Source organism: Erythrolamprus reginae, chromosome 8 (assembly GCF_031021105.1).
Source record: "Erythrolamprus reginae isolate rEryReg1 chromosome 8, rEryReg1.hap1, whole genome shotgun sequence".
Classification (NCBI taxonomy): Eukaryota; Metazoa; Chordata; class Lepidosauria; order Squamata; family Dipsadidae; genus Erythrolamprus; species Erythrolamprus reginae.
The window spans coordinates 12,440,181-12,459,678 of NC_091957.1; the positions used below are offsets into that span (position 1 = coordinate 12,440,181).

A 19,498-nucleotide genomic window follows, 5' to 3' on the forward strand; every position below is an offset into this window, starting at 1 on the left:
GGATGGTCTTACATGGTATTGACATTTGGAATACCCATAGAGATTATATCAAAAAATGACAGGGAGAAGCTCTGTCAAGCCCACAATAAAAAAGGCCAAATCAGCCCTAGATCCAGCCATGGCACACTTCAATTAGGATCTGAGAGGGGTGACCATTTAAAGACACTTTATTAGAGCATTGTAGCAAGGAGATTTCCCTTTATGAAAAGAAAGAATCCAGGACACAGAATTGGGCTTCATTTTATATTCCATATAGTAGGGAAAATAAACAAGAGCTAATTGCATGGAACAAATCGTTCTGCTCAGTAACATTTACATCAGAGACATCGACAGTAACAGTCCATAATATTAAGCATAACCATTGAAATTAACATTGCATTATAAAAAGAATGTTTACATGGGAAATGGCATCATGTGTCATGTAAGTCTGTTTTGAAAAGGTACAATTTCAGCCAGTTGAGACATCTAGCATGTACAATTGAAAATCTCCTTTATCAATGAGCCTGGGAAATTCCCTTATTTTGCAATTATTATTTACATGTATTAATATCTACTTTATGTAACCCACTTATTGGAATTAATACAATTATCATGAATATCATTATTCTGTTGTTTTGTAACCACACGAGCAGCTTGCCCATTCAAGACAAATTCAAATTGATATGATTTTTCTCCAGTGTGAATCATTTGATGTTTATGCAGAGTTCCTCTCCGACTGAAGCTCTTTCCACACTCCAGACATTTATGTGGTGTTTCTCCAGTGTGAATCATTTGATGTCTATATAAATGTTCTGTCCTACTGAAACACTTTCCACATTCGAGGCATTTATGTGGTTTTTCTCCTGAGTGGATTCTTTGATGTTTATAAAGGTTGCTGTTATAATTGAAGCTCTTTCCACACTCAAAGCATTTATAAGGTTTTTCTCCTGTGTGGCTCCTTAGATGCCTTTGAAGACCTTCATTTCTTTTGAAACATTTTTCACATTCCAAACATTTGTATTCTTCTTGTAAATGGACCCTCTGATGTCTATAAAGGTTTCCCCTTTGGCGGAAACTCTTTCCACACTCCAGGCATTTATTTGGGGTCTCTCCTGAATGGATCCTTTGATGTCTATAAAGGTTTCCCCTTTGATGGAAACTCTTTCCACACTCCAGGCATTTATTCAGTTTTTCTCCTGAGTGGATCCTTTGATGTTTATCAAGGCTGCTCCTCTGATTGAAGTTCTTTCCACACTCAAAGCATTTATAAGGTTTTTCTCCTGAGTGGATCCTTTGATGCACATAAAGGCTGCTTTTCTGATTGAAGCTCTTTCCACACTCAAAACATTTATAAAGTTTTTCTCCGATATGGATCCGTAGATGGCTTTGAAGACCTTCATCTCTTCTGAAACATTTTTCACATTCCAAACATTTGTATTGTTTTTCTAAATGGATTCTTTGATGTCTATAAAGATATTCCTTTAGACTGAATCTCTTTCCACACTCCAGGCATTTATTTGATTTATCTCCTGAGTGGATCCTTTGGTGTTTATAAAGGCTGCTCCTGTGACTGAAGTTCTTTCCACACTCAAAGCATTTATAAGGTTTTTGTCCGGTGTGGATCCTTTGATGTTTACAAAGGTTGCTCCTCTGACTGAAGCTCCTTCCGCACTCAAAGCATTTGTATGGTTTTTCTCCAGTATGGATCCTTAGATGTATTTGAAGATAGTCCTTCCTTTCGAAGGATTTTTCACATTCTGTGCACTGATATTTCTTTCCTCCCTCCTGGATTGTTTGGGGCCTCCTGGGTCTTCCAAATTTAAGTGTTTTTTCTGCTGAGTGAATCCTTTGATGTCTAGAAAGGTTTCCCAATTGACTGAAGCCTTTTCCACAATCAAAGCATTTGTAAGGTTTGTCTCCTGTGTGGATACTTAGATGCCTTTGAAGATAGTCATTTCTTTTGAAGGATTTTTCACATTCCGGGCACTGATATTCCTTTCCTCCCTCCTGGATACTTTGGGGATTCCTGGGTCTTCCGAAGGACCCTCCGCCCACCAGGACCGTCTCGGATCCTCCGCCCATTTCCTCCTTCCCACATCGCCCTCCAGGTAGCTTCCTTTCACGGGGTCCCCCTGGGCTCATCCCTCCTTCAGCGCCAAAGCCTCCCGGGGAAGCCGTGGCGGGATCGAGCAAGGCTGCTCCGCGGGGGCCGCTCTCCTCCTCCCGGGCGGCGCTTCCTTCCTTCCCTCGCCGGCCTCCCCTGTCCTCCTGTCGGGGAGAAAGAGAGGCGGGTCACGGCTACGTTCCCTTCGCCTCAGGGGAGACATAGGCCGAAGCCTCTGTCTCTTGCGGACTCGAAAGAGACCCTCCTTCACGGTCCTCCGGGCATGGTCGAGGCGGACGTGGACTCATTTGCAGCGTCCCGAGGACTCCTTTCTGAGGGAGAGACGCTCCCAGTCTGCAATTTCCACCGTTCCTTGCGCCATACCTGCAACATCCGGGCTAATATGTCGCCCATTCAGGTTGGTCCCCCGTTGCCAGTTTTATTTCCGGAAGTGAAGGCTTCGTGCCCTTTTTTCTCAATAAGTTCTGCCGTTTCCTCTTTTAGGGACCGCCCCAAGCAGTACCTCCTGCCTATAGCCTTCACCAATTGGCATCCGCCTTCATTCAATCAGCGAGATGGCGCCTGCGCAGTGCCGTGGAAACGGAGTTGTTCGCGCGGGGGGGCTCTTGGGTCCTGTCTCCGCCCCCTCCGTATTGAGGCATGCGGAAGATAGCGGCTCTTCCATATTGGAAGCTTCTAGCAGTCCATAAAGGTAGTCTAGCTGCAGTCCATAAAACCTCGGGGTAGAAAACAAGAGACCCTAAATTCAAGTTTGGTACAGCCGCTCTTTCGGTCCAGCCCACCTCACAGGGTTGTTGTTGAGGGAAGTGAGAGGAAGGTGTCGTCATTGCTGGAAAGGGGCGGGGCCTCGATAGCTCCAACCCTCAGCTCAGTGTTTCCCAACCTTGGCAACCTGAAGACATTTGGACTTCAACTCCCAGAATTCCCCAGCCAGCGAATGCTGGCTGGGGAATTCTGGGAGTTGAAGTCCAGATAACTCCAAGTTGCCAAGATTGGGAAACACTGCCTCAGCTAATGATGTTCTCCTTTATTGTGTTGGATATATTCTCCGTTTTATCTGTAAAAATGAATAAACTCTAGGAGTGTCTTTTTAAACAGCAACTACATGGCCTCTTTTTAAAATAAATTTTATTTAAATACATATACACACACAACATATGGTACAAAACACAAACGTTTAAAAAGAAAACGAGGCAAATCTGCATAACGGTTCTAACTATGTATACATTATGTTGCATATTTTAAATAATAGCTAAATATGTTTTCATTAAAGAATTATAATCTTAATTAGTATACTGTAATCCTATTAGTATAGTATAAATAGCTCCACGACCGCCTTCTGCTGCATGAATCCCAGCGACCAGTTATGTCCCAGAGTTAGCCTTCTCCGGGTCCCGTCGACTAAACAATGTCGTTTGGCGGGACCCAGGGGAAGAGCCTTCTCTGCGGTGGCCCCGACCCTCTGGAACCAGCTCCCCCCAGAGATTAGAACTGCCCCCACCCTCCTTGCCTTTCGTAAACTCTTTAAAACCCACCTCTGTTGTCAGGCATGGGGGAATTGAGACATCTCCCCTGGACCTACACGGTTTATGCATGATATGTTTGTGTGTATGTTTGCTTTTAGTGTTTTTTAAATTACAGTATTAGATTTGTGGTACATTGATTTATTGTTGCTGTAAACTGCCCTGAGTCTACGGAGAGGGCCGGCATACAAATCTGATAAATAAATAAATAAAATCTCCATATTTCCATTTAACATTTTTCACCAGGCAATTGCTCTTTATATTTGTTAGTTACGTATATTGTGTCAGTTTGACCTTTTCTCTAACCAGCAGTAAAATATGAAGAATCCATGTTTTCTATTATCTAAACTTTACAAGCAATCACTGTATTTTATCGTTTCATAATTTGTTTTCTGACACTGAATACTGTATATCTATTTCTTCCTGTACCCTCTTAAAAGATAGCCCCCCTCTCTTAATAAATGTTTTTACTTTCCTTGAATTCACCTGACAGTCTGTCATTGGTATACACCTTTTGTTTTGTTTTTCTGCTTTTTCTCTGTGTGTGCTTGTATGTGCTACTCTATGGCTGAAATAAACCTTGTATATTGTATTCATGTGGGCAAAGAAACCCATTTGCAAAGGTAAAACTTTCAATTTCAGGTAATCAAGTCAAGAAATCCACACCAAACTTGGTGCCTGAGTTTGTAGATTAAGACATGATTTAAATTAATCAAGCAATCATTGTGATTTCCCGAGGTAATCTGATACTGGAGTCCAGTGAGGTGCTCAAGATGGTTTTAGACATTATGTAGGGATCTATGGAGCACAGCAGAGAGATCCTTGTAGCAGTTTCTACTGGAAGAATCATAGAGAGGATCCAACTGGCAAGAGCTTCAGATGTCTGGGGATGGTCTTATATGGTACCAATATTTGGAATAACCATAGAGATTATATCAAAAAATGGCAGGGAATGGGTTTTTGACACCCCCACAACAATGCAGGCCTAAGAACACTTGCCTCAATTAAGATCAAAATAGGAGGACCATTTAAAGGCAATTTACTAGAGTATTGTAGCAAATAGATTTCCCTCCATGGCAAGAAGGAATCCAGGGCACAGAATTGGGCTTCATTTTATTTTAAAGAAGAGTTGATTGCATGGAAGACATCATTCTGCACAGTTACATCAGAGACGTGGACAGTAACATCCCATAATATTAAGCATAACCATTGAAAGGAACATTGCATTAAAAAGAGAACGCTCACATGAAAAATGGCATCATGAGTCATGTAAGCCTGTTTGGGAAATGTAAAATTATAGCCAATTGAAATATCTAGCATGTACAAATAATAAACTCATTTATTAATGAACCTTGGAAAGTCCCTTATATGGCAATTAATATTTTCTTTATGCATCCCTCTTATGGGAATTATCACAATTATCACGAATATCATTATTCCGTTACAGTACTTTGTAAGTACATTGAGAGCTTACGCATTTGAGACAAATTCAAATTGATATAGTTTTTTCCCCAGAATGATTCATTTGATGTTATACAGAATTCCTCTCTGACTAAAATTCTTTCCACACTCCAAGGATTTATAATTTTTTTCTCCTGAGTGGATCCTTTGATGCATATAAAGATGGCTGTTCTGATTGAATCTCTTTCCACACTCCAAGGATTCTTTGCCTCTCTTAGGATCCTTTCGGGCCTCCTAGGTCTTTGGAAGGACCCTTTGCTCTCCAGGCATATAAGAGATTTATGTGGAGTGAATGCTTTGATGCACATAAAGGTTGCTACACTGACTGAAGCTCTTACCAAACTCAAAGCATTTATAAGGTTTTTCTCCAGTATTGATCCTTAGATGCCTTGGACGACCATCATTTCTTTCGAAGTATTTTGCACATACCCCACACTTGTATTCTTCTTCAAACTCAATCCAGACAAGACGGAGTGGCTGTGGGTCTTGCCTCCCAAGGACAATTCCATCTGTCCATCCATTACCCTGGGGGGAGAAACATTGACCCCCTCAGAGAGGGTTCGCAACTTGGGCGTCCTCCTCGATCCACAGCTCACATTAGAGAAACATCTTTCAGCTGTGGCGAGGGGGGCGTTCGCCCAGGTTCGCCTGGTGCATCAGTTGCGACCCTATTTGGACCGGGAGTCACTGCTCACAGTCACTCATGCCCTCATCACCTCGAGGTTCGACTACTGTAACGCTCTCTACATGGGGCTAACTTTGAAAAGTGTTCGGAAACTTCAGATCGTGCAGAATGCAGCTGCGAGAGCAATCATGGGCTTTCCCAAGTATGCCCATGTCACACCAACACTCCGCAGTCTGCATTGGTTGCCGATCAGTTTCCGGTCACAATTCAAAGTGTTGGTTATGACCTATAAAGCCCTTCATGGCACCGGACCAGATTATCTCAGGAACCGCCTTCTGCCGCACGAATCCCAGCGGCCAGTTAGGTCCCACAGAGTGGGTCTTCTCCGGGTCCCGTCAACGAAACAATGCCACTTGGCGGGACCCAGGAGAAGAGCCTTCTCTGTGGCGGCCCCGGCCCTCTGGAACCAACTCCCCCCAGAGATTAGAACTGCCCCTACCCTCCTTGCCTTTCGTAAGCTACTCAAAACCCACCTCTGCCGCCAGGCATGGGGGAATTAAGACTTCTTCTCCCCCTAGGCTGATACAACTGTATGTATGGTATGTTTGTACGTATGCTGGTTTTATATATTAAGGGGTTTTAAGTTAGTTTTTAGTATTGGATTTTTACTGTATATTGTTCATGACTGTTGTTAGTTGCCCCGAGTTTTCGGAGAGGGGCGGCATATAAATCCAATAAATGAAATGAAATGAAATGGGTTCTTGGATTTCTATAAAGGTTTTCCCTTTGAAGGAAGCTCTTTCAACACTCCAGACATTCATTCAGTTTCTCTCCAGAGTGGATCCTTTGATGTTTAACACAGTTACTCCTCTGACTGAAGTTCTTTCCACACTCAAAGCATGTATACGGTTTTTCTCCCGTGTGGATCCTTTGATGGACATAAAGGCTGCTCCTCAACCTGAAGCTCTTTCCACACTCAAAGCATGTGTGAGATTTTTCTCCCGTGTGGATCCTTCGATGCCTTTGAAGACTGTCATTTCTTTTGAAGGATTTTTCACATTCCCCACATTTGTATTCTTCTTGTAAATGGATTCTTTGGTGTCTATAAAGGTTTCCACTTTGACGGAAGCCCTTTCCACACTCCAGGCATATATGAGGTTTTTCTCCGGAGTGGATCTTTTGATGGACATAAAGGTTGTTCCTCTGGTTGAAGCTCTCTCCACACTCAAAGCATTTATAATTTTTTTCTCCCATGTGGATCCTTTGATGCACATAAAGGTTGCTCTTCTGACCAAAGCTCTTTCCACACTCAAAGCATTGATGAGGTTGTTCTCCTGTGTGGAGGCTGAGATGCCTTTGAAGACAGTCATATGTTTTGAAGGATTTTTCACATTCTCCACATTTGTATTCTTCTTGTAAATGGGTTCTTTGATGTCTATAAAGGTTTTCCCTTTGAAGGAAGCTCTTTCCACACTGCAGACATTTGTTTAGTTTCTCTCCTGAGTGGATCCTTTGATGTTTATGAAAGTTGCTCTTCTGACTGAAGTTCTTTCCACACTCAGAGCATTTATAAGGTTTTTCTCCCGTGTGGATCCTTTGATGGACATAAAGGCTGCTCCTCAACCTGAAGCTCTTTCCACACTCAAAGCATTTGTAAGATTTTTCTCCCGTGTGGATCCTTTGATGCCTTTGAAGGCTGTCATTTCTTTTGAAGGATTTTTCACATTCCCCACATTTGTATTCTTCTTTTAAATGTGTTCTCTGATGTCTATTAAAGTTTCCACTTTGATGGAAGCTCTTTCCACACGCCAAGCATGTGTGAGGTTTCTCTCCTGAGTGGATCCTTTGATGTTCATAAAGCTTGTTCCTCTGATTGAAGCTCTTTCCACACTCAAAGCATTTATAAGGCTTTTCTGCTCTGTGGATCCTTTGATGCACATAAAGGTTGCTCCTCTGACCAAAGCTCTTTCCACACTCAAAGCATTTATAAGGTTTTTCACCTGTGTGGAGGGTTAGATGCTTTTGAAGACAGTCATATGTTCTGAAGGATTTTTCACATTCCCAACATTTGTAGTCTTCTTGTAAATGGGTTCTTTGATGTCTATAAAGGTTTCCAATTTGACGGAAGCTCTTTCCACACGCCAAGCATGTGTGAGGTCTTTCTCCTGAGTGGATCCTTTGATGCACATACAGGCTGTTCCTCTGGCTGAAGCTCTTTCTACACTCAAAGCATTTATAAGGTTTTTTCCCCGTGTGGATCCTGTGATGCACATAAAGGCTGCTCCTCTGTCTGAAGCTCTTTCCACACTCAAAGCATTTATAAGGTTTTTCTCCTGTGTGGAGGGTTAGATGCCTTTGAAGACCGCCATTTCTTTTGAAGGATTTTTCACATAACCCACATTTGTATTCTTCTTGTAGATAGATTCTTTGATGTCTATCAAGGTTTCCACTCTGACTGAAGCTCCTTCCACACTCCAGGGATGTATGAAGTTTCTCTTCCAAGTGGATCCTTTGATGCTTTTGAAGACAGTCATATCTTTTGTAGGATTTTTCACATTCCCCACATTTGTATTCTTCTTTTAAATGTGTTCTTTGATGTCTATAAAGGTTTCCACTTTGACTGAAACACTTGCCACATTCCAGGCACGTGTGAGGTTTTTCCCCTGTATGGATCCTGTGATGTTTATCAAGGCTGCTCCTCTGACTGAAGTTCTTTCCACACTCAAAACATTTATAAGGTTTTTCTCCAGTGTGGATCCTTTGATGCCTTTCAAGACCTTCATTTCTTTTGAAGGATTTTTCACATTCCGGGCACTGATATTTCTTTCCTTCCTCCTGGATCCTTTGGGGATTTCCGGGTCTTCTGAAGGACTCTCCGCCCTCCAGGACCGTCTCGGGGTCTCCGCCCGTTTCCTCCTCTCCGCATCGCCCTCCAGGCAGCCCCCTTTCCCGGGGTCCTCCTGGACTCATCCCTCCTGCAGCCCCGTAGCCTCCCGGCCCTTCCATGCCGTCTCCCTGGGAAGCCGTCCCGGGACCGAGCAGATCTGCTTCACGGGGCCCCCTCTCCTCCTCCTCCTCTCGGCGGCGCTTCCTTCCGTCCCACGCTGGGATCCTCCGTCCTCCTGTCAGGGAGAAAGAGAGGCGGGTCACGGCTGCGTCCCTTTTTCTTCAAGGGAGGCCCAGGCCCAAGCCTCCAACTCTGAAGGGCCACAAAGAGACTCTTCTTCACGGTGTGTCCGGGCTTGCTCGAGACGGACACGGCCTCATTTATATCGCCCCGTTTCCTCCTCCCCGGCCCCTCGCCTGACTACGACTGGAGCTGTCAGGCTTCTGGGGGAAAGACGCTCCCAGACTGCAACTCCCAGCATTCCTTGCGCCACACTTGCATCATCCGGGTTCCTCCGTCGCCGATTCAACCAATTCTCTAGTTGCCAGCTTTCTTTTCTGGAAGTGGAGACTTCATGCCCTTTTTACTCAATAGGTTCCGCCGGTTCCTCCTTATGGACCGCCCCAAGCAGTACCTCCTGCCTCTAGCCGCCGTCCGAAAAAGAACCAATTGGCGTCCGCCTTCATTCAATCAACCATCAAACAAGTGGCGCTTGCGCAGTGCGTAGAGCACGGAGTTATTTCGGGGACGGGAGGGCTCCCTTTGAAGTTCAATCCCGTCCCGCGGCCCCCCCCCTCCGTATTGAGGCAGGGGGAGGTCAGGGGCTTTTCTAGGGGCGATGGGCAACCGGGTTGCTTTATTTCGGGACCTTAGAAGACCCTGAGGTGGCGTTTGAGACAGCCGCTCTTTCGCTCCAGCCCACCTCGCAGGGCTGTTGCTGGGGGAAGAAAGGATGAAGGTGACGTCATTACTAGAAGGGGGCGGAGTTCCGAGAACTCCAAAAACACCTCAGTTCAACCCTCAGCTACAAATATTCTCCTTTATTGTGTTGCTGGTGTGCTCCGTCTTATTTGTAAAAATAATAAAGGCAACATCCAAATAAATAAATAAATTCGATATATATGACTCACTCGTTTATCTTTTTAATTAGAAACTACATGGCCTCTATTTGATGCAGGCATTCGTGTGTGTAGAAAAGGCAGTGGAGGTGAGGCGTGATAGGCACCTGTCACCTCCTTGCCCATTCTGATGGCTTTATGACCTCATAAATGCAGTCTAAAATGTCATTTACTGTCAGTTATATGAGTGAAGATGCCATCTTAGATATAAACTGGTTTCAGAAGGCTCCTGGATTCTGGGAAATTTTCCCTCTATTTGCAGCCAATTAGTTACTTATTTTGCAAGGGTGAAATACCCATTTGACCCATTCTCAGGAAAGGGGAGTAGGGAGAAAATGAGGACACCAAACTTGACATGATAAAATACACTGATTGCTTATGATGTTTCCAACAAGAAAAATCATTGATTCTAGATAACATTCCAAAAGGGACAAATTTATGTTCTTCCCAGCTGGGTTTGGGTCTTTCTTGAAAGTTGCAGATGCATTCATTCAGAGACACCCAGAATACTGTGATGTGTAGTTGATGAAAAAGCAAGTTGTCACATACCAAATAAACAACCTTAGTCAAGAAGAGAAAAACAAGCATTCTTAAAATTTAAAAAGACTATTGGGATGGGAGATGGGAGGGCTAGTTGTATGGGACATCTGTGAGATGATGTTCAAAACTTATCCAGAGGAACCACGATATCCAGTCAAGGATGCTAATCACTATAATAGCAAAGGTGAGAAAACACTTCTTTATATCTAAAATTATTATTTATATTCCTTGATCTTTGTGATTGGGAGAGCTTTTGCTCTGTGATGCGGAAATCCCCTCCAAAACTCCAATACATTTTCCAACCTTTTTGGAGCCCTTGGAAACCTAATGCTGAAGTTCACATGCGTTTATATATTTTCCTTCTACACACCCTCCCTCTTTGGAGGGGGCTCCTTTTGCAGCTGCTGCTCACTGTGCCCTGTGACATTTTCCCTCTTGTCCTGACACCTAACTCATTTTAAATAAGTTAACATGGCAGTCCATGCTTCTATTTTAAGATTTGGGGAGGATTCTAATTTTAAGATTAGAATCCAGAATCAAGATTACATGAAGTGTTAATTTATTTATTTATTTGTGACATTTATATGCTGACCAAGTCCAATAGGACTCTGGGCAGCTCACATTAATCACAATAGTTAAAAAGGAAAATAAAATGCAAATAACTATAAAACAGCAAAAACAATATAAAATAACCCTTTAGAAAGGATTCATACTCTAAATCATTCATGATCCCAGGCCCGCCCGAAAAGCCAGGTCTTAACGACTTTTCAGAAGACCAGTAGGGTGGGGATAATATGGAACTGCAGAGGCAGTAGATTCCAAAGGGTCGGAGCCACCACAGGGAAGGCCCTTCCCCGCGACCCTACCAGCCAACGTTGTTTGGCGGACAGGACCTGGAGCAGGCTTACTCTGTGGGCCCTTATTGGCCACTGAGAGGTAGGAGGCAGGTCCTATAAATACAGGGATGGACTCCTACGGGAACGGTCAGGAATGTAATTCTGATAGCAAAATTTGGAGTTCCACTCCAGAGCACCCAATTTGCACTGAAAGATGTTGAAACCAAATGCATAAGCCACGCCCACAGTGCGGTAGTAAAAATTTAGGTAGCCCATCACTGCGTACATACTCTAGTCTTAAGCCATGTAGGGTTTTAAAGGTAATAACCAACAAAAGATCCAACTGACAAGCGTTTCAGATGTCTGGGGATACCCACAATACTCACACCCACAATAATAAAGGCCAAATTAGCCCTAGATCCAGCCAAGGGACACTTGCTTCAATTATGATCAAAACAGGAGGACCATTTAAAGGCAACCTATTAGAGTATTGTAGCAAAGAGATTTCCCTCCATGACAATAAGGAATCCAGGACACAGAATTGGGCATTGTTTTATACTCCATATAGTAGAAAAAGTACAAGAGTTTACATGGAAGACATCATTCTGCTCAGTTACACTTACATCAGAGACATGGACAGTAACATCCCATAATATTAAGCAAAAACACTGGAATGAACATTGCATTAAAAAGAGAACACTCAAGTAGGAAATGGCATTATGAGTCATGTACATCTGTTTGGAAAAGGTAAAAGTGAAGCCAGTTGAAATATCCAGCATGTACAAATAATAAACTCCTTTATTAAGGAGCCTGGGAAAGTCCCTTATTTGGAATTTATTATTTACTGTTTTAATTTCTTTACTCCAACCTCTTATTACAATTATGACAATTATAATGAATATAATTATTCTGTTGCCGTGTAAGTACACTTGAGACAAATTCAAATTAATATGGTTTTACTCCAGTATGAATAATTTGATGTTTATACAGAGTTCCTCTTCCACTGAAGCTCTTTCCACATTCAAGACATTTATGATGTTTCTCTCGAGTGGATATTTTGATATTTATAAAGGCTGCTATTATAACTGAAGCTCTTTTCACACTCAAAGCATTTATAAGATTTTTCTTCCATGTGGATCCTTAGATGCTTTTGGAGATCTTCATTTCTTTTGAAAGACTTTTCATATTTGTATTCTATTTTTAAAATGATTCTTTGATGTCTACAAAAATATTTCTTCAGATTGAATATCTTTCCACACTCCAAAGATTTATTCTATTTCTCTCCTGAGTGGATCCTTAAATGTCTTTGAAGAACTCTTTTTCTTGGAAGCATTTTTCACATTTCCCTCATTTGTATTCTTCTTGTAAATGGATTCTTTGATGTCTATAAAGGTTTCCCCTTTGACGGAAACTCTTTCCACACTCCAAGCATTTGTTCAGTTTTTCTCCTGAGTGGATCCTTTGATGTTTATCATGGCTGCTCCTCTGACTGAAGTTCTTTCCACATTCAAAGCATTTGTAAGGTTTTTCTCCTGAGTGGATCCTTTGATGCACATAAAGACTGCTGCTCTGACTGAAGCTCTTTCTACACTCAAAGCATTTGTAAGGTTTTTCTCCAGTGTGGATCCTTAGATGCATTTGAAGATTGCCCTTCCGTTGGAAGGATTTTTCACATTTGGGGCACTGATATTTCTTTCCTCTCTCCTGGATCCTTTGTGGCTTCCTGGATCTTTGGAAGGACCCTCTGTCCTCCAGGCATTTAAGAGGTTTCTGTATTCTGTGGATCCTTTGATGTAAATAAAGGTTGCTCCTCTGATCAAAGCTCTTTCCATACTCAAAGCATTTATAAAGTTTTTCTCTTGTGTGGATCTTTAGATGCCTTTGAAGACCTTCATTTCTTTTGAAAGATTTGTCACATTCCGTACATTTATATTCTTCTTGTAAATGGGTTCTTTGATGTCTATAAAGGTTTCCACTTTGACAGAAGCTCTTTCCACACTCCAGACATTTATTCAGGTTTTCTCCTGAGTGGATCTTTTGATGTACATAAAGATTGCTCCGCTGACTGAAGCTCTTTTCACACTCAAAGCATTTATAAAGTTTTTCTCCTGTGTGGATCCTTTGATGCACATAAAGGCTGTTCCTCTGACTGAAGTTCTTTCCACACTCAATGCATCTATAAGGTTTTTCTCCGGTGTGGATCCTTTGATGCACATAAAGGCTGTTCTTCTGACTGAAGCTCTTTCCACACTCAAAGCATTTATAAGGTTTTTCTCCTGTGTGGATCCTTTGATGCCTTTGAAGGCTGTCATTTATTTTGAAGGATTTTTCACATAACCCACATTTGTATTCTTCTTCTAAATGGGTTCTTTGATGTCTATCAAGGTTTCCACTCTGACTGAAGCTCTTTCCACACTCCAGGCATGTATGCGGTTTTTCTCCTGAGTGGATCCGCTGATGCACATAAAGACTGCTGCTCTGACTGAAACTGTTTCTACACAACAGGCATTTAAATGGTTTCTCTGTAGTGTGGATTCTTAGATGGTCTTCAAGTTCTCTTTTTCTTTTGAAGGATTTTTCACATTCTAGGCACTGATATTTTTTTCCTCCTTCCTGGATCATTTGGGGATTCCCAGGTCTTCTGAAGGACCCTCCGCTCTCCAGGACCGTCTCGGGGTCTCCGCCCGTTTCCTCCTCCTCGCGTTGCCCTTCAGGCAGCCTCCTTTCCCGGGGTCCCCCTGGGCTCATCCTTCCTGCAGCTCCAGACCCACCCAACCTTTCCCCGCCGTCTCCCGGGGAAGCCGCACCGGGACCGGGCAGGGCTGATCCGTGGGGCCCGCTCTCCTCCTGCTCCTATCGTGCGGCGCTTCCTTCCTTCCCCAGCCGGGCTCCTCCGTCCTCCTGCAGGGGAGAGAGGTGGGTCACGACTGCGTCCCCTTCCCCTCAGGGGAGACCCAGGCGAAGGCTCTGACGGACCCCAAAGAGACCCTGCTTTACGGTTCTCCCGGGCATGCACGAGGCAGACACGGTCTCATTTACGGCGTGCCGTCTCCTCCTCGCCCGCATGCCCACCTGCCTACGGCTCAGGCTGTCAAACATATTTTCTGAGGGAAAGACTGCAATTCCCATCGCTTCCTGCGCCATACCTACATCATCCGGTTTCCTCCGTCCCCGATTCAACCGGCTCCCATGTTGGCAGTTTTATTTCCGGAAGTGGAAGCTTCATGCCCTTTTCTCTCCATAAGTTCGGCCGGTTGTTCTTTAGGGACCGCCCCAAGCAATACCTTTGCCTAGAGCCGCCGTCCCCCAGAGCAACCAATTGGCGTCCGCCTTCACTCAATCAGCCAGGTGGCGCCTGCGCAGCGCGGAAACCACGGAGTTGTTACGGGGAGGGGGGTGAGGGGCTCCCTTTCAACTCTGCGCGGCCCCCCCCCCCCCCCCCCCCCCCAGTATTGAGGCAGGCGGAAATTAACGACTCTTCTAGTTTGCGAGCTCCTATCAGTCCACAAAGAGGAGCCAGTTTGGTCCAGTGATGGAGGCCCCGGAGTAGAAAGCATGGGACTCCGAGTTCAAGTTTGGGACAGTTGTTCTTTCGGTCCAGCCCACCTCACAGTGTTGTTGTTGTGGGAAGAGGCAAGGAAGCTGTCCTCATTGCTAGAAGTGGGGGGGGGGGCCCTCCGAGAGGTCCAAATACCGCTCAGTTCAACCCTCAGCTACAAATATTCTCCTTTATTGTATTGCATATGTTCACCGCCTTTATAAAATACAGAATCCTTCACCACCCCAAAAAGCACTAATTACCAAAATATATAATTGTTCTGAAAGGGACAGACTGACGATGGAATTAAGGGTCCAAAAAGATTCCGAGTATTACAAAATATGGGCACAATGGCACAGATGGATTGAGTTAAGGAATAAAAATAAAAATATCACAAAAGATACATAAAAACTAGTAAAACAAAGAAATATGTAGATATGAACGGTTTGAATAAGGATTTTGTGATTCCATGATTTAATTACTGCAATTAACTAATATGTATATCATTATAGGAATTAATGATATATCCGATGTAGCATTGCAGAAATACTAAATGTTTGCTGGTATTGCACTTTTTGTTGTTGTTTTTTAAATGTTTTTTTGTTTGTTTTAAAATATGGTTGAAAACTAATAAAACTTTTTTTAAAGATTAGAATTTAGAATCAAGATTAAGTGAAGTGTTAATATCCCTTTATGATGCTTTAGTAAGGCCACACTTGGAATACTGCATTCAGTTTTAGTTACCATGATGTAAAAAAGATATTGAGACTCAAGAAAGAATGCAGAGAAGAGCAACAATGAGGACCAGGGACTGGAGGCTAAAACATGAAGAATGGTTGCAGGAACTTGGTAAGTCCAGTTTTAGAAGGAATAGGGATGACATAATAGCAGTCTTCTAGAATTTGAGGGGGTGCCAGAAAGAAGAGAGGATGTTATTCTCCAAACCACCAGAAACAAATTAAAGAGAGAAGCAATTTAGAATTTAGGATAAATTTCCTGACAATTAGAACAATTAATCACAGGAACTTGCCTCCAGTGCCTGAGTTTGTTGAGTGGTTTAGGGTGGGGAATTTGTAGTGGGTGGGACATTTTATTCTATTTTTTTATTCTATTTTTTATTCTATTTTTCAATGTACCTATTCTAATTTTATGTATGGTGGGACTGGTCTCTGGGTGTCACACGACTTTCGTTGCCAATGACAATTCGTTGTTTTTGACAATGACAATAAATTTATTATTATTATTATAATATGGGTTTTAGACATATATAGGGATCTACGCGACACGGCAGAGACCCTTGTGGCAGTTTTTGTTGGAACGCAAGACCATAGAGAAGATCCAACTGACAGGAGTTTCAGATGTCTGGGGATGGTCATACATGGTATCAACATTTGGAATAACCATAGAGATTATATGAAACAATAGCAAGGAGAAGCCCTTTCACACTCACAATAACAAAGGCCAAATTACCCTAGATCCAGCCAAGGGACACTTGCTTCAATTATGATCAAAACAGGAGAACCATTTAAAGGCAACCTATTAGAGTATTGTAGCAAAGAAATTTCCCTCCATGACAAGAGGGAATCCAAGACACAGAATTGGGCGTCATTTTATACTCCATATAGTAAAAAAAGTACAATAGTTGATTACATGGAAGACATCATTCTGCTCAGTTACACTTACATCAGAGACATGGACAGTAACATCCCATAATATTAAGCAAAACCACTGAAATGAACATTGCATTAAAAAGAGAACGCTCACGTAGGAAATGGCATCATGTAAATTTTAGCCAGTTGAGACATCTAGCATGTACAAATGATAATTTCCTTTATTAATGAGCCTGTGAAAGTCCCTTATTTGTAAATTATTATTTACTCTTTTTAATATATTCTTTACTCAGCCATATTATTGGAAATATGTCAAAAATCATGAATATAATTTTTCCGTTGCTTTATAAGTACACTGAGAGCTTATGCACGTGAGACAAATTCAAATTGACATGGCTTTTTTTCCAGTGTGAATCATTTGATGTTTATACAGAGTTCCTTGCCTACTAAAGCTCTTTCCACATTCAAGGCATTTATAAGGTTTCTCTCCTGAGTGGATCCTTTGGTGTCTATAAAGGCTGCTATTATAACTGAAGCTCTTTCCACATTCAAAGCATTTATAGGGGTTTTCTCCCATGTGGCTCCTTAGATGCCTTTGAAGACCTTCATTTCTTTTGAAAGACTTTTCACATTCCAAACATTTGTATTCCTCTTGTAAATGGATTCTTTGATGACTATAAAGATATTCCTTCAGACTGAATCTCTTTCCACAATCTAGGCATTTATTCAGTTTCTCTCCTGAATGGATCCTTTGATGTTTATCAAGGCTGCTCCTCTGACTGAAGTTCTTTCCACACTCAAAGCATTTATAAGGTTTTTCTCCTGAGTGGATCCTTTGATGCACATAAAGATGGCAGCTCTGATTGAAGCTCTTTCCACATTCAAAACATTTATGAGGTTTTTCTCCCCTGTGGATACTTAGATGCCTTTGAAGACTTCCATTTCTTTTGAAAGATTTTTCACATTCCAAGCATTTGTATTCTTTTTTAAAGTGGATTATTTGATGTCTATAAAGATATTCCTTCAGATTGAATCTATTTCCACATTCCAGATATTTATATGGTTCCTCTCCTGAGTGGATCCTTAGATGGCTTTGAAGACCTTCATTTCTTTTGAAGGATTTTTCACATTTTCCACATTTGTATTCCTCTCGTAAATGGATCCTTTGATGTCTATAAAGATTTCCCCTTTGACAGAAGCTCTTTCCACACTCCAGGCATTTATTCAGTTTCTCACCTGAGTGGATACTTTCATGTTTATAAAGACTGCTCCACTGACTGAAGTTCTTTCCACACTCAAAGCATTTATAAGGTTTTACTCCTGAGTGGATCCTTTGATGTACATGAAGACTGCTGCTCTGACTGAAGCTGTTTCCACACTCAAAGCATTTATAAGGTTTTTCTCCAGTGTGGATCCTTAAATGCATTTGAAGATGGCCCTTTCTTTGGAAGGATTTTTCACATTCTGTGCACTGATATTTCTTTCCTCTCTCCTGGAAACTTTGGGACCTCCTAGGTCTTTGGAAGAACCCTCTGTCCTCCAGGTATTTAAGAGGTTTCTCCTTTTCGTGGATCCTTTGATGTACATGAAGATTGCTGCTCCAATTGAAGCTCTTTCCACACACCAGGCATTTGTAAGGATTTTCTCCTGTGTGGATCCATTGATGCCTTTGAAGACCATCATTTCTTTCGAAGGATTTTCCACATATATATTCTTCTTGTAAATGGGTTTTTTGATGTCTATCAAGGTTTCCACTATGATGGAAGCTCTTTCCACACTCCAGACATGTATGAGGTTTTTCTCCCATGTGGATCCTTTGATGCACATAAAGACTATTCCTCTGACTGAAGCTCTTTCCACATTCAATGCATTTATGTGGTTTTTCTCCTGCGTGGACCCTTAGATGCCTTTGAAGAAGCTCATGTCTTTTGAAGAATTTTTCACATTCCGAGCACTGATATTTCTTTCCTTCTTCCTTGATCCTTTGGGGACTCCCAGGTCTTCCGAAGGACCCTCCTGCCTCCAGGACCGTCTCGGGGCCTCTGCCCGTTTCATTATCCCCGAATCGCCCTCCAGGCAGCTTCCTTTCCCGAGGCCCCCCTGGGCTCATCCCTTCTGCAGCTCCGGAGCCTCCCGGCCTTTCCTCTCCGTCTCCCGAGGAAGCCGCGCCCGGACCGGGCAGGGCTGCTGGGCGGGGCCCGCTCATCTCCTCCTCCTCTCTGGCGGCGCTTCCTTCCCTCCCTCGCCGGGCTCCTCCGTCTTACTGCAGGGGAGAAAGAGAGGCGGGTCACGGCTATATCTCTTTTCCCTAAGGGGAGACCCAGGCCGAAGGTTCCGCGTCTCAAGAACCCTTCTTCACAGGCCTTCCGCGCATGGTCGAGTCGGACACGGCCTCATTTACAGCATCCCCTCTCCTCCCCGCTCGCCCGCCAGACTACAGTTCGGGTTGCGAGGCATCTCTTCTGAGGGAGAAACCCTACCAAACTACAATTCCCAGCATTCCATGCGCCGCACCTGCATCATTCGGGCTCCTCCGTCGCAGATTCAAGCAGCTCCGTCGGTTCCCAGTTTTATTTCCGGAAGTGGAGGCTTCCTGCCCTTTTCTCTCCATAAGTTACCAGAGCAACCAATTGGCGTCCGCCTTCATTCAATCAGCGAAATGGCGCCTGCGCAGTGCGGAGACGACGGTGTTTTTATGGGGGGGGAGGGCACCCTTTGAACTCTGCCGTCCCGTCACCCCCCTCCTCTCCGTATTGAGGCAGGAGGAGGTTAGCGGCTCTTCTAGGTTGGGAGTTTCTAGCAGTCCATAAAAGGGGAGCCAGTTCGGTCCAATGATGGGGGCCCCGTGGTAGAAAGCATGAGACCCCGAGCTCAAATTTGGGATATCCGCTCTTTCGGGCCAGCCCACCTCGCAGGGTTGTTGTTGGGGGAAGAGACAAGGAAAGTGTCGTCATTGCTAGAAGGGGCGTGCATAAGTGCACCTTTGTGCCTACCGTTCCTGTCCTAATGCCTTTTTAAACTTTTCTATCTCTACTTTATACTTATTTTATGTTAAACATACTACAATACAATACTGTACTATATTTGTATGACTAAATAAATAAATAAAATGAATAGAAGTGGGTGAGACTCTGAGAGCTCCAAAGACCCCAGTTCAACCCTCAGCTATAAATATTCTCCTTATTGTGTTGGATACTTTCTCAACCTTTTTTGCAAAAATTATAAAGGCAGCACCCAAATAAGTAAATAAACTATA

General features: G+C 43.1%; 2 pseudogenes; both read right to left on the reverse strand.

Annotated features, from left to right (window-relative positions):
• Positions 1-229: 229 nt before the first annotated feature.
• On the reverse strand, positions 230-14,215 carry LOC139171093 (zinc finger protein 721-like; annotated as a pseudogene).
• Positions 14,216-16,156: 1,941 nt separating this feature from the next.
• Positions 16,157-19,097, reverse strand: LOC139171076 (zinc finger protein 665-like; annotated as a pseudogene).
• Between the last annotated feature and the right edge of the window lie 401 nt (positions 19,098-19,498).